The sequence below is a fragment of the Engystomops pustulosus genome, chromosome 3 (genome assembly GCF_040894005.1).
Source record: "Engystomops pustulosus chromosome 3, aEngPut4.maternal, whole genome shotgun sequence".
In the NCBI taxonomy this organism is placed as follows: Eukaryota; Metazoa; Chordata; class Amphibia; order Anura; family Leptodactylidae; genus Engystomops; species Engystomops pustulosus.
Window position 1 is genome coordinate 187,883,307 of NC_092413.1, and position 15,943 is coordinate 187,899,249.

Genomic DNA, 15,943 nt, shown 5'->3' on the forward strand with positions numbered 1-15,943 from the left:
ATCTAAAGCACTCAATGGGGATTTCTATCAAGTTTTTATTAATATCAATTTATTTGCACCCAGTAGCCTAAAAGTGGTGACAAACATGGCGTTTTTAGGCCATTTTCAAATCGTAAAATACCCATGCGTTAAAAACCGCATGCATTTTTTACAGGTTTGACCAATTATCTTAATTCAAACTGATCAAAAACGCACACGTTTTTAAAAACGCATGCAATTTTTATGATCTGAAAGCGCATTAACTAAATACGGCCCAAAAACGGCCTAAAAACACCATTTGTGTCACCACCCTAAAGGCGCGCGTTCACACGTTGCATTTTGGCCTGTGTTTTCATTGCATTTGAAGAAAGGCGATTTGCCTATTTACTGGTAACATTTGCATTTACAAAACGTATTGTAAACGCGGTGGTAACGATGCGTCAACGTATGTGTTTTGTTAGCATGTACGTTAACATTGTGTTGACAAATGTAAACCGTAATGTAATTAAGCAAAACCCCTCTCCTCAGCTGATGTAATGCGTTTCAATCGGAATAAAAACATAGGCCAAAGTGCAATGTGTGAACGTTCCCCTATAGGTGCGTTCATACGTTCCGTTTTTTCAGGTGCAGTTCTCTTACGTTCAAACCAGGAGTGAAGAGAAGAAGAAGGGAAAAAAAAAAAAAAGGAGCACCTTCTCTTAATGATATTATCTCACTCATTATCATCCACACCTACTTTTGGCTTAGAAAACTGCATCTGAAAACCTGAAAGTGTGAACGCATCCTCAGGAGAGCAGCCTGCAGCAGAAAACTAGCAAGGACAGGACTGGTAACAATTAGGTCTAAAAGCTGAATCTGAAAGGTGACATCAGAACTGAAGCATTGAATAGCCCTAAAGCTCCTGTATTCCAGGAAGTTTTGCTATAGGAAATACCCACTATGGACGCAGTAGAAAAACAACAAGTTTCCACTTCGTAGTCATTAAAAAACACCGCTAAAACCCCCCCAGCACAAATTATTATTCAGTGCAGGGATCTTTTTTTTTTTTTTGCAATTGCTCCAATGGTTTTCAATATATTAAAAACAAGAATTTAACATTTCCAAGTTTTAGAAGGATTTAGTGAAACTAAAACAATACATGCAAGGGGAGCAACATAGCTGGTTAAAGACCACCCAATGTATTACTGAATATATGCACACAACGGGTGCCAAAAGCCTGTGGCCTAGAACATGTGCTGCGTGTGAGTGGTGAGGAGATCGTGGGGATAACCTTATTTAGGTTACAAAAAAAAAAAAAACCCCACATACACACAAAACACACATAGGGGCTAGGCAGGCTATATACTACAGGGGGGGGGGGGCAGGACCAATGCATTTCCCACCCTCGGCTTATACTCGAGTCAATAGTACTATAGGGTATTCCAGGAATCAGCATAATTCATATACAAATGGGTAATTAAAATTTAAATCAATATGTAATTGGTTGTTATTTAAAATTTTGCAGAAAATGCTGTTGACATATACTATAACGTGGACTTTCCACCAATATGGCCGCCACTGGAAACTACAAGTCCCATGACCCTTTAGTTTTCAGTAACTCCTCCTTCCTCTTATGCTCTGCTCTTTTACCATAGTAATAACGTGTAACTGCCATCACAGCACATTGCGGCACTGAGATGACGTCTCACCACAACACTGGTCATAGTGGATGTACTGCAACCAACCGACTACAGCCAAACATAGTGGTGGTCACATGACCTGCCCAGGCAGTTGACCAGCGGCCATCTTCTCTCTGCTCCACGCAGAGAAAAATCAACAGACAAAGGGCCAGTAGAACTTTAATTCTTTATACTTTAGAGAGGCCAGAACATTTTGTGAATAATAAAATCAAACTATTTAAGCTTCATTTTGTGACTAATGACATTGAGTTTTGTCATACCAGGCAAAGTCCCTCCCTGCTCCAGTTCACTTGCATTTCTATATGCCCGTGAACGTTATGTGAATGCAGCGTTACCAGAGACAGAAAATTGGATAGAAGATGCAACGAGACTCAAAAAGCATCTTAATTGGAGTCTATTAGATCCTTTATTATTTAAGTGACAAGTTATTGTGGAGGTCTGAACACAGCTATGAACAAGGTCTAATGTTCACACGTTGCATTTTGGTCCATAGAAACACCAATGCAATCGGGCCGCGGCCCGCCCCGGTAGGTGCGTCTTGGCTGCGTTTGCAAACGCAGCCAAGGTGACACGTCTGCCATCACCCTTCGTGATCACAGCCCAGATACTTATTTGTCTATTAGACAAGAACCTAAGAAATATTAAAAAATACTCTGGCAACATTTTTCAGTTCATAAATATCATTTGGTTTGCATGCTACAGATGTGAAAATTAAGCTATAAGGGAACAGGGAAGGGGAGTTTTTCTTTTTACAGAGGTAAGCCGCGGACCAGAAGCAGGTTTCCCACAGACAGGTCTTGATCTACGGACCGGTGGTTGGGGAACACTAGTCAGACAGACAGCCCATACTAAAATAAATGTGTAAACAGGGCATGAAAAAATATTCTATAATAAAAAAAAAAATCTATTGAAAAAAAAAAAACTTTGGTGAACAGCTGATTTAATTGATTTAATGGTACAACGTTGCACACATCTGGTCAGGTTAGTATTCAGGGAACACTTGTTCTGCCAGCGAGCTGTACAAACTTTGTTACGTTCATAGCCAAATACAATGGAAAACGGTCACACCCATAACGTATAAAAGCCACAGATTTCTTACTATCTATCCATTGGTCCCAATGAGCCCCACGTCATTAAGAGAGTCTACTGCTACACAACAATGTTCACGCCTGCCAAGCTGACTCATGGCAGCTTCCTCTAACAATTACACAACACGGCCAACAATAGCAGGGACTGGTTGTAACAAAGTCAGTCGTGCTGTGTGTGTGTGTGTATACATTTGTAAAATATGTATACATTATATACGAGCATACATTTTACAAGGAAAGTTTTAGCAATAGATACAACAGCCATATCACAATAGTGCCAACACCTGTGCACAGACAAGGTTGTACCTAAAGAAGGCTAAGGGTGATGCCACACATGGCGTTTTGAAACACGTGTGCCGCCGGCGGTTTGCATTAAATTAACGGAAAACACCGGCGGCTCGTTCCCGATCGCAGGCGTTTCCATAGAAGCGCCGATGCGGTGGGTGAGGCTTTGTCTGCGTTTTCAAACGCAGACAAAGCGGTGCGCGTGGCACCAGCCTAAAGGTGATGTCACACGGCGCATCGTTGGTCTGTTTTTTCTAGACAGACTGTACGTTTTCCATGCATTTGGCAGGTTTTAATCCATTTCACAGCTGCCTACACTTCTAGAAATGAAGATAAACAGATTCAAACCAGCCAAACACATGATAAACAAACAAAAACGCCTGCTTTAAAGTAGTCCATAAACGCAACGCGTGATATCACTCTTAGGGTGGCGTCACACGTCAGCGATTTGATTTCGCTTTGTAACGGAAGCACACTGAGGAGATTTGCCCAATTACATTGTCAACACTGCGTTCGCAAAACGCAAGCGTTAATGTAATGTTAATGCATGTGTTAAAAAAACACATGCATTAAAACGTTAACACAAGTTTTGTAAATGCAATTTTAACAACAATGTACCGTATATACTCGAGTATAAGCCGAGGGTGGGAAATGCATTGGTCACAGCCCCGCCTAGTATACAGCCAGCCCGCCCCCAGCACTAAACAAAAAAAAAAAAAACACTTATATACTCACCTTCCGATGATCAGCGTGGATTCCCGATGTTGGCACAGCTCGTCTTCTTTCTTCTGTCTTCTTTAACAGCCGGTATGGACGCGGCCATGTTATCTTCCAGCAGGCGCATACTATGATGCGGCTGCTGCTGACGTCATAGTATGCACCGGCCAGAAGATAACATGACCGCTTCCATGCCGCCTGTTGAAGAAGAGAGAAGAGGAGCCGCATGGAAGAAAGACGACGAGCCGACATCGGGCCGCCGGAGGGGGGAGTATACAAAGTTTTTTTTTTAATAGACTCGTGTATAAGCCAAGGTGAGGTTTTTCAGCAGTTTTTTTTTGTGTTGAAAAACTTGGCTTATACACAAGGATATACGGTAATTAGGCAAATCTCTTCAGCTGTTTGAGAATGCATGTGTTAAACACAACCAAAACGCAATGTGTGACCGCAGCCTTAAAGGAGATTAAGGCCACATTCACACGTGGAACGGAGAGGATTTACTTCCAATCCCATATGATGGGGAACAAGTACCGCATGTAAAGAATGCAAACAGTAAAGTGCAATATAGGTTGTTCCTGATCGCATTGGTTAAGGTCAATACATATGCACAAATCGGGAGTAGCCTCAATGTAATCAGGGAGAGGTAAGCCAAAAGTCAAACTCTGACCACATACAGGTGATTTTATCCATGTGTGCCCCCATATATGTGCTGTTCCGTAAATAGCAAGAGGGGAAAGAAAAAAAAAAAAAAAAGTGAGGTAAAAACAAGCCCAACTGGTGCTCCAGTCTCGATATGAAAGATGCTTGGTAAATTTGTTAACTCCCCATTCTATAAAAAAAATACAAATTGGCACATTCACATTGAGGTCTAACCAACCAACAAAGCGCATTCATGGGATTGGTGCCAAGGTTTCTTATTATAAAACACGGTCCTCACAACAATACAGCAATCAAAAACTAGAACAAAAATGCTTTCGTAAACAAAAGCCCAGATTTAACCCCATTTGCAGCGCAGCCTTTTTTCATTCATTTTTCCCTCCCCACCTTCAAAGATCATTTCCTTGCACAGAGATGTGAGAGAGATTACTTTTTTTGCGCTACAAATTGTATTTCTCAGTGACTTTATTGTTCCATGCCGTATACTGGAAAAAAAAAAAAGTTTCCAAATGTGGTGAAACAACACATTTGCATCACTGTCTTGTGGGCTCAGTTTCTACGACTTTTACTGAACACTCAAAATGATATGTGAGCTTTATTAGGTCGGTAAAAGCACGGCGATACCAAATTTGTGTAGGTTGTGTGATGGCGTTTCAGACATTTGGACGCCATTTTTTCTTATGGGGTTCACCGCCGGATATAACCGTTTTTATATTGATAGATCAGGCATTTTGGGGCACAGCAATATCGAAATGTTTGATTTTTACGGTTTATTTTTCGTATCAGTTCTAGGGGAAAAAAATGGGGGGGGGGGGGATTAGAATATTTTAAATAATTTTTTTTAACCTTAAACAATCTGATCGCTCCTGTACAGTATTGCAGTATATGTCGTCCTAGCAATATAATAATGAATCTTTATTTATATAGCACTAACATATTCTGTAGCGCTGTACAAATCATAGGGGACACATACAAATAAAATACTACTTTACAGAGTACAAATAGTCATATGTGTAGCAAACCCCATGTCTGTATGACAAAGGGTTCACCCCAAGCCCAGCTTCACACCGTAATAGTATGGCGAAGCATTAAAAGGACATCTTTCACCAGGATAAAAAAACGTATGCAAATTAGCTCGGGCCCCATTAACACCTATTTGCATACAGTCCTTAATCCTGGTGGTGGATGCCCTTTAGGAGGTTAAGGGAAACTTAAGTAAATCTGCACAAAACACACGCTTTTTTTATACATAGCACACTTACTATGCGGCACTGTGCTAGGCTATCTGCACACGATGCGTTCACACATTACTTATTTCAAATCACATCCACTTTGATGTTACTGTATTATGCTGCTGAATTTTTGTATGAAAATCCTCAAACAGGAAATTAGATGTATAATGCACAGTCTGCAGGGTCCACTCAAGAGCCAATAATAAAACCAATAGTAGCCAATAACAAAACCTGCTTACAGTTTTGCAGTTCATACCTAGGGCCAGAATTTTGCTGCTGATACACAAAGTGTATTATCTTAGCCTGATCACATTTATGTAAAAAACAGCCCCTATGACTTTCTGAATTTTTATTTATTCAATGCCACATTATTAAACTTAGTTTATGTCAAACACAACACAATATGATATTTTAATATTAATAGTCCCATTAAAATTATTCTGCGACAGGAGGCAGAGTTAAAGCACGGTTTTCCATACATTTTGGAGATGGAAAGTGCCTATGGAGAGTATATGCAAAGTTTAGATGTACAGGATCCATTTGCCAGTAGAAGTAACCTAACCATCTCCACAGAGGACAGCTTCATCATATAAAAGATATGCACCCATGTCACGCTGACCCAACTAACTACAGTTTTAGGTTTCAGTCCAAAATTCTGTGGCAATTAAGCCTCACACAAGAAACAGAACATAGGGGGTGATCATTGGCTCAGAAAATGTTTCATTGCAATATAAAGCATGGACCCCAACTGGAAAACATAGACAGCGAGACAAACCAGTCAAGATGCAACTCTTTTTAAATGATTTGATACTATATAGACAGACTATGGCATAGATCAGAAATCACTTAGCCTGTCCAGGCAGGGCACAGGTTAATTCACAGCAGCATAGCCCATCTATCCAATGCATCGTCAGACCTGCTGCAAGTTCACACGTGGAGCATAAATATTGAATGCAGATTGCAACGTTAAAAATAGAACAGCTAACCGCAAACGCCAAGGGCTTCAAAGGGATTACAGATTGGATGTCCCAGGAACAAAGAGTTAATAGGCCATTTTGTTTTTAGGCCTTCATCATAAAATTTACTTCCAATTTTTATAATCTTTCTAATCTTTCTTTTGGTCAGCATTACTGTTGTGTAGGTAGATTTTAATATGAATTTAATATACAAAGAAAAACAAGAACACACTAGCCACGGCTACTCCTCTGGTGCACCAAAAAGCTTATTTGAAGCAACGTGTGAACACTGCCCGAGGCCTTCTGCACATGTAGTTTATTTTTTTTCTGCAGTGTGTAATATTTATAAATGCTTTCTGGCAACTTACCATATATACTCGAGTATAAGCCTAGTTTTTCAGCACAAAAAAAATGTGCTGAAAACCCAAACTCAACTTATACTCAAGAAAAAAAGAAATAGGTTTTACCAGGTTTTTGTGGTAAAATTAGAGGCCTCGGCTTATACTCAAGTATATACGGTATTTATTTGCTATAGATCTTGGAGCAGAACTCAACTTTTGCAATGCATAAAAACGAATCAGGAGCCATCTGATTCCACCTCGTTTCTTATGCTGGTAGAATGGCAGAAGAATTACCTCGGTGGTAAATGCTGCAGGAATTCTGTATGTAAAATGTGCACAGAACAGTCTACATTACTTTGCCAAAAACACGTTCACTTGAAAACTATTTTATTATATGGTGGAATTTTCACAAGAAAATAAGCACAGAAAATCTGTGATTAAGGACCATTTCACACAGAGTTCACAGTATGAAATTCTGGCCTCGTCTTAGCTCTCAAAAATCATCTGAAATAACATGCCGAGTATTGTTCACTGGTTTCCATCTGGTGCCACACAGTTTCACAAAGTGAATACACGTGGTCTGTTACACATAATACACTCACCCTAGTACCATCCACGCCAAAGAGATTATGGAAAAACTTATGTACATTACACTTTATTTTGTTAATTTTCTGCTGCCAATTTTACGCAGATTTCCATTTCAGAAGTCAATTGATGACTGGAAGACTGCAGAAATTCAGCCCTAAAAAACTCTACCAACCTGTCTAGAGCAATATGGATTTAACCTGAATTGTACAAAAAAAAATATATATATTATTTTTAAACTTTTGTTTTCTTGGCCTAAGTGCATCCTTTATCATTCAACTGCGAAATCTATTTTGTGCCATACAAGTTATACCCCTGGATGCAGAAACATAAATATATAAGCCGACATTGCCAAGCGGCTAAAGGGGTATTCTAGGATTTACTACCTGAACCCTGATAAGGTTTTAGAAGAAACTGCAGCATTTGGACAATAGCTTGTTCTTCTTTTCCATCCATAACGCACACTACCATTTACTTGAATGCCATAAAGAGGCAAAGTGACTGATGAACACAACCTCACAGGCCTGGAGCGGATCATGGTGCTGCCTGGTGTAAGGTCTTCCCATGAGCTTTTAAAGGGGTTCTCTGGAGGTGGAAAAACATGGCTGCAGGCTTCCAAAAACAGCGCCTCACCTGACCATGGGTAGTGTGTGGTATTGCAACTAAGCTCCATTCATTTCTATAGCGCTGAGCTGCAGTACTGGCAGTAACCATGGTCCGGTGTGGTGCTGTTTTTGGAAGACTGCAGCCATGTTTTTCCACCTCCTGAGAACCCCTTTAATATAAAATCTTGGGCAGAGAACACATGGGCTTCTCTCCTACCAGGGTTTTATTTTCACCAGGAGAGTGAAAGGACTTGGCTAAAAGGGTTTGGTTAAAAAAAAAATTTTGTTCACCACTGCAGACAAATAGAGAGAATTCTGCCTTAGCCAGATACAACCTGTGTCCAGGAGGTAAATCGAGAGGGAAATCACTAGCATTTTTTTTTTGTGCACACTTTTTTCATCTGTGAACTTCACTAATAAAATCTCCACGTCCAGCAACAGGCTCAAAACCTGAAAGTTTTGGAGAGGATCTGTATGGAAGACTGGGCTAAAATCCCTGCTGCAATGTGTGCAAACTTGGTCATAAAATACAGGTCTGACCCCTGTAATTTGTTTTTGTAACAAATATTATGTAATGTTTTTCTATTTATCAAATATTTATTTCATGCAATAAAAAGCTATTTAAATAAAGTCATAAAAACGGATTTTCTGGATTTTTACATTCCGCCTCTCAATAAAAAAATTACAGACCTCTCCATCCTTTGATCCCAGGCAAGTTTTCCCACTTACAAATACCTGTACATCCCTGCACAAAAGCTGTAAATACCATACATCAGTGCAGGTCCTCGACGCCTCTATATATTTCCTATATTACCATTACATTATATTATACGGTGTGAAAAGAAGTTAGAAAGCCAAACTATCAGAAATCACCTTTGTATATAATAGATCTAAATGGTCAAAACACTGATAGCAGCAGCACTAGGGAAATACCACTTATCAATAAAGCAAAACAGGAAGTGCTATTTACAGAATATCTTCTGTGCATGCCTGGCACTGATATGAAAGAAAATCACAAGGCAATAGTAGAAGCTACTGGGAAAATCTCTCCAGAGAACTTCAGAGACAGGAATAGAAAATAAAGTAGGGTGTTCTGGCCTTCAATTCTCCTCATTGGGAATGAAAACTGCTTCTAATGAGATCATCACATGGTACCAGAGGCAGGAATAATTGTCCATTCTCCGTCAGGTTATCCCTACTAGGTCTATTATATGTAGTAAATACGTATGAAGCAGGGTTACAGTGTCCAAGGGAAAATACTGCGGCCTTTGTTTAAATTTTCGCTCCCCACCTTAAAAAAAATAAAAATAAAATATAACTTTTCATTTTTCTGTGCATTTCTGCGTAACAAATTGCACTTCGCAGTGATGGTATGTATTATTCCATGCCTTGTACAGCTAGTCCCTGGGTTACGTATAGGATAGGTTCTGTAGGTTTGTTCTTAAGTTGAATTTGTATGCAAGTCGGAACTGTATATTTTATAATTGTAGCTCCCGACAAATTTTTTTTTTTTGGTCTCTGTGACAATTGGATTTTACACATGTAGTAATGTCATAAGAACTAGGATTGTATACATTTGTAATTAGGGATCGTATGCAAGTTGGGTGTTCTTAAGTAGGGGACCGCCTGTACTGGGAAGGAGGAAAAAAAAAAAAAAAAAAATTCCAAAATGTGGTGAAATCTGTAGGGGAAAAAAAAAAAAAAAAAAAGGATTTGCGCCACTGTCTTGTGGCCTTGGTTTTTACGACTTTCACAGGGCACTCCAAATAACACCTCTACTTTATTCTTTGGTTCGGTGCGATTACAGGGATGCCAAATTTATACAGGTTTTATTGTGTTTTAATACATTTTAAAAAATGAAAAACTTGTGTACGAAAAAAAAAAAATTTGGAATTTCGCCATCTTCTGACGCTAATAAGTTTTCCACACTTCGGTGTACGGGGTTGTGTATGATGCAAGATGAGCAGACTTTTGTGAACCTTTTGTTCACTTTTTGTTACATTTTTTAGATGTTGCAAAATGGCGAAAAAGAGTCATTTTGGACATTTCGGTGTCATTTTCCGTTACGGGGTTCAACGTCAGGAATAACCATGATTATGGGACGCGAAGATAACTTACAAGTCTATGATTTTTACCCTTATTTTTATATTAGTTCTAAGGAAAGGGGGGGGGGGTGATTTGAACTTTTAGGTTTAATTATTATTATTTTTTTTTTTTCACTATTTTATAGACTCACTAAGGTCATAGCAGTATATGGGGATTTTCCATACCATCTGTTATAATGTGCAAATCGCACATTGTAATACATGGGTTAAAACAAGACAGCCTCGGGGCTCTGTATGATCTGTCATGGCAACAGAACTCCCCAATGACATCACTGGAAGTGACAATCAAAACGCCGGCAAACAGGGGTTTGGCACCGATTGTAGACGTTAGGGGTGGGCGATTGTTGTGTATATTTTAATTCAGTCTTTTAAATAGGGGGTCCTCCCAGAGAGGTGGTCTCCTGGATAGATTTTATTGTATATATTTATGTGTATGTAACATGTGTTTATCTTTTTATTTGTATGTATGTGTTTTATGGTGTAGTTGGACATATTTTAATATTTATATTTCTTTGTGGTGTTACTGTAAGATCATTTCTTACTAGGAGCACAGAGCTCCAGTGCTCTGTATCTTCCCTGCCTTGCTCTACCCTAGATTCTGTGTCCCGACTGGCTGCCCACAGCTGATGTCACAACGGGGAAGTCCCGCCCACTTCAGGAAAAGCTGAGAGGCTTTTAAAGATGGCCATTAGCCCTTTATCAAATAGGAAGAAGCATGATACAGGTATTATGGAGCAACTTTACAGTTACTCTTGAAAACAAAAATAACATAGCAAAAATTCTGCAAAAGTGAGAAATACCGTTAGGCCACACGCAGCGTTAAATTAGCAATATGATTCAAAGGCAGCGGGGGGAGGCTGTAACTGAAACGCTTGCGATAGTCACCAAGCCCCCCGTGCCGGATGCTTCATTTGGAAACTATTGCGTATTTCAGTAGCACAAAAATGAATGAGAATTGGAAAAATAAATTTTTTTTTTGCAAGCAATAATGTATAAGCAATATACGGGAAAAAAAATTAAGCTTGTGTGACAGATTTGTGCATTTAAAATTTTTTTTTTTTTTTTTTTAACGTGGACTTCCCCTTTAAAAAAAAAAATTGGAAATAAAGCTGATTTCGTGCCAAATTCCCCAGAAATGATGCCAGGTCTTAAGTTGTTAAGTTTGAAAACACAAACAATCAGCTTTAGAAAACCCCACTTTTTCCAAGTGACCATTCTCTCTGTGCGTCCATTTGCAGTCCATGCTGTATCCACGTCTGTTTTACCACTTTTTTTTTTTCACGTCCGCAAAATAAAACTGATGGTTTGCAAAAATTAGATTGCATCTAGATTAGATTCTCATCTAAGAATAAATAAGACCACACTCAAATAATAACTGTGTGGCTGGCGGTCATTTTTTTTTTTTTTTTACTGACCCATTGACTTCCATGCTCTGCCAACATAAAAAAAGAAGTTCTGCAGACCGTGGGTCTACGAAGATAAAAACAGACATGTGATGGCATGAGGATATGAATAATAGAAATGTGAATAAGCCCTTAAGGTAAGGGTATATTCAAGTTTCTAGATGAAGTTTGCGAAAGGAAAACTAGGAAAAAAAAAAATAAAGAAAAAAAATTAGGGAGTAGAATACTGTACCCATCTTTTTTTTTTTCATTTTTATGCACTTCTTGCTTCTACTGTTCTAGTTGCTCATGACAACAAATTAGAGCACAGCTTTCATTTTATTAACCGTTGTGCGGAAATGAAAGCTCAGCTCTGATTGGTCATCATGAGCAGCTAGAACAGTTCTTTTCTCAGACATTTTTTATAAAATAATAATAATAACAAAAATAAAATCAATACTCAGGCCTTGGACTTTATGTTCTCTAGCAGAGCCTGATTTACCTGAGGTAAAATACCCTAAATGACCTCACCTGAAACTCCCATCTTTCATATTCCTTTGTCAGTAACCTGCATTGTTTAACAATGTCACATAAATTCCTAATGTCGTAAGGAAACTAAAGAATGTGTCTTTCCTTAAATTTAAGCAAACTTTTACCTCAAACCTGAAAGTCCTCTGTACATCATGGAAAATGAAAGACCTCATCCTACACTGTACCAATCACAGCACAGCTGCTATTGTCTAAACTGCTGTGGAGAAGTGAAACATGGACTCTGATTGGTTGCTTATGCTTGCCTATAAGTAAAGCCACCAAAGTCTGTGCCGGGTTTTATACTAAATATATACACACATACACACCCTAAAAAAAAAAAAAAAAAAAAAAAAAAACATTGGAGCTCACAACTACTAGATTATAATAAATTTGAAAGAAAAAAAAGAAGAAGAAGGAAAAGGAAATCTACCATCAACCTCATGATAAACCAGGGACACTTACTCATAGATCCAGGCACTGTGACTGTGATAATCTTATACTTCTTATCCATGGCCTCCTTCCTTCTACTATCAACTTTTAAAATTATGCGAATGCCAACCATGCTCTTGGGTTGTTACCAGTGCCCCCACGTGATGTAGCTTCACAGGCTGTTACACGGTCCCCCCCTCCTCACCACTTTTCCCCTCCCAGCTGTAATCTCACGCAGTAGGAGGGGGAAGTGCTCATTCACAGTGTAGCAGCACTTTAGGCTCATAAGCATAATTTAAACAAATATAAAAAGGTTACCACAGTCACTGGATCTAGGAGCGAGTGTCCCGATTTTTCATGCAGGATTCAGAGGTTTCCTTTAAATATAAAATGGTTTCAGGCCTTTTTTCTGGCTGGTGCCTCCCTAAAATCCTTTGTCCCCAATCCTTTTGTGCCACTTTGCTGATGGGTTCCTCTGTGGCATTTCTAAAAAGCAGGAAACCCCCATGTAAATGTGGTGCAAGGGGAACGAGAGGAAAAAAAAAAATTAAGAATAAAAATTGAGAAAAAGGGAGACATACGCATAGGGAAACCGTGTACAGGCTATAAAAATGTAAAATCAATTATATTCTATATATCATTCACCTCATAGCCCTCTGAAATTTTGCAGTTCTGTAAACTGTATACCAAAAAACTAAAGCCGATAATCAACTCTAAATCCACATACTTACCACCTCTGTACAAAGACAAGACCCTTACCTGGAACAGATTATCAGTTTCACTAAAATATATTTTAAAGACATATACAGGCGGTCCCCTACTTAAGTGCACCCAACTTACAGATGACCCCTAGTTACAGACGGACCCCTCTGCCCACTGTGACCTCTGGTGAAGTCTCTGGATGTTACTTTAGTCTCAGGACTGTAATGATCAGCTGTAAGGTGTCTGTTATTAAGTTTTATTGATAATCTTTGGTCCCATTTCAGCAAAAAATTTTCAAAATCCAATTGTCACTGGGGCAAATTTTTTTTTTTTTTGTTTGGAACTACAATTATAAAATATACAGTTCCGACTTACATACAAATTCAACTTAAGAACAAATCTACAGACCCTATCTTGTACGTAACCCGGGGACTGCATATTATATTATATTTTTTTTTTCATGGACAAACGCCATGATCTATATAGCACTGTGTATTATGATGGGGCTATATAAACATTATTATGGTTTATACACATCTTTCCACAAGTTTACACTACGTTCAAAGATATGTGCAGCAATCATCTCAGAGGTTTCAATGCATACATCCCTCAGAGTGTAAGCTCTTGTGATCAGGGCCCTCACTGCCATTGTTTCTTATGACCAAGTTATTACTCTGTAATGTCTTACGTCTGGGGACGTATTTGAACCCCATGATCTGTACAGCTCTGCAGAACGTGATGGCGCTATAAAGATTGTTATAATCAATTCATTTCTAATTTTAGTATACAGGTGGTCCCTACTACCAGATATACAGATGACCCCTAGTTACAGACGAACCCCTCTGCCCACTGTGGCCTCTGGTGAAGCTCTCTGGATGTTACTATAGTCCCAGACTGCAATGATCAGCTGTAAGGTGTCTGTAATGAAGCTTTATTGATAATTCTTGGTCCCATTACAGCTAAAATTTTTAAACTACAATTGTCAATGGGGCCTACAACTACAATTATAAAATATACATTTTCTACTTACATACAAATTCAACTTAAGAACAAACCTATGGAACCTATCTTGTATGTAACTTGGGGTCTGCCTGTACTTTTTCACTTTGCTTTGTATAATTCACAATAGACAACACATACTGCAGTGGGTAAGGTCCATATTGTGCACATTTAACATACAAAAAAAGACAAAAAACAAACAATAAAAAGCCTAAAACATTTTCATCACCTCTATGCATAGGACATGCCAATCCAATTGCATCAAAACACACAAAGCAAAAAGTCACTGAACAACAGCATCAAATCTCCTTCTAGACACACAATGTGATCTTCAAGGCCTACTACATGAGTGAACCAAAATTTACAGTAGCTGGATTTGAATTGCTTAAGTGTAAAAACTACATTATACCCAAATAAAGACATAACATTCTAGAATATGTAGGATGACTGGTGCTCTGCTCGTGACCCTAAATGTGTTGTGTAGAGGGACTGGCAAGGCCAAGGCTTTCTCATCGGTGATGTAATAGTCCTCCATCAGTGATATTCTAGTAGGACTCTGGTGATGCAGATTCCTCACTGCCGTGTTAGTATCTCGGATAGACCTGTCCTTTAAGCTCTCTAGCACAATGACCCTGACCCCACCAGGGTCATTCCATCCATCACTGCCGGGCCTGTCTGAGTGCAGTATTGCTCCTTAGGAAAACAAGAGGAAGATGCAGAGCTTTGTCCCCCTTCTCCACATCCCATTCTGTCACCGTCTTAGGGACTGCAGCCTCCTCCTCTCTACTATTCCAGAATTATAATCATTTCCATTCTCATCAACCCCCCCAATAGCACTAATTCAGTCATCAGCCAATGCATGACCCGGGTGACACGCCAGGTACTGCCTCCCATACACACCGTGACCTGGGATCTGATCAGGGAGAGCACCTACAACGTCACTAGGCCAAATCCTCCTAGAAGAACAATAACAGGAAGCTGTATGTGACAAAGACAAGCAAGCTAAAATATACATAACCCTATATACACACAGTGTCATATATATAGGGGGAGGGGCGGTATTTTATTATATCACTACCATTGTATTAATATAGACCCTATTATACAGGACAAGGGGGGCACAAACATAATGCAGGAGGGGGGTTCTTTCTGCATCCATACCACATCTATCACATGCTGACAGCTGGCAGGCAAGGGGTTAATACTAGGCACAGCACAGGACATAAACAAAGCCTTAGAGTGCCAATGGGGGGCATCACAATGGGCACAGGCAGGACCCTCCACAGGTGCAGTCATAGACATAATACACAGAGCTGATACAGGGCATGGCTGGGATCATCCTGCTAGTGTGCACTGGGGCCTACAGACAAGCTATGACCTCCTGGCAGGCCCCAGTGCTGGAGGTGCCATGTCCTCAAGTATGGCAACACAGTGTACAATGGCTGCTACATGTCTCACACCATTAGCAGTGACATGGGGAGCCCTGGAAGGCCCAGCTCGGGTACCTCTGTCTCCGCCGCACTCCCCCCAGATGTCTCCGCTGCTCTCCGGCTCCTTCTCACCGATCAGCTGAGGACGCGAGGCCCAGATCCCTCCGCGCACTACTTTACAGCTCTGGATCCTTCCGCAAACAGCAACCGCACTACTTCATAATACCCATAACACGGTGGG

At 39.7% G+C, this 15,943-nt stretch overlaps 1 protein-coding gene across 8 annotated transcripts in view; it reads right to left on the minus strand.

Moving 5' to 3' along the window:
• Positions 1-15,943, minus strand: part of TRIP12 (thyroid hormone receptor interactor 12) — a 64,294-nt gene that overhangs the window by 40,376 nt on the left and 7,975 nt on the right. For 7 of the 8 annotated variants that reach the window (XM_072143369.1, XM_072143368.1, XM_072143367.1 and 4 more), the window contains exon 1: positions 15,778-15,918. The exons of the other annotated variant lie outside the window; for it this stretch is intronic. The gene's annotated coding sequence lies outside the window, so the exon portion shown is untranslated. Of the gene's footprint in view, positions 1-15,777; positions 15,919-15,943 lie in introns of those variants that run through there. 8 annotated transcript variants of the gene reach the window in all.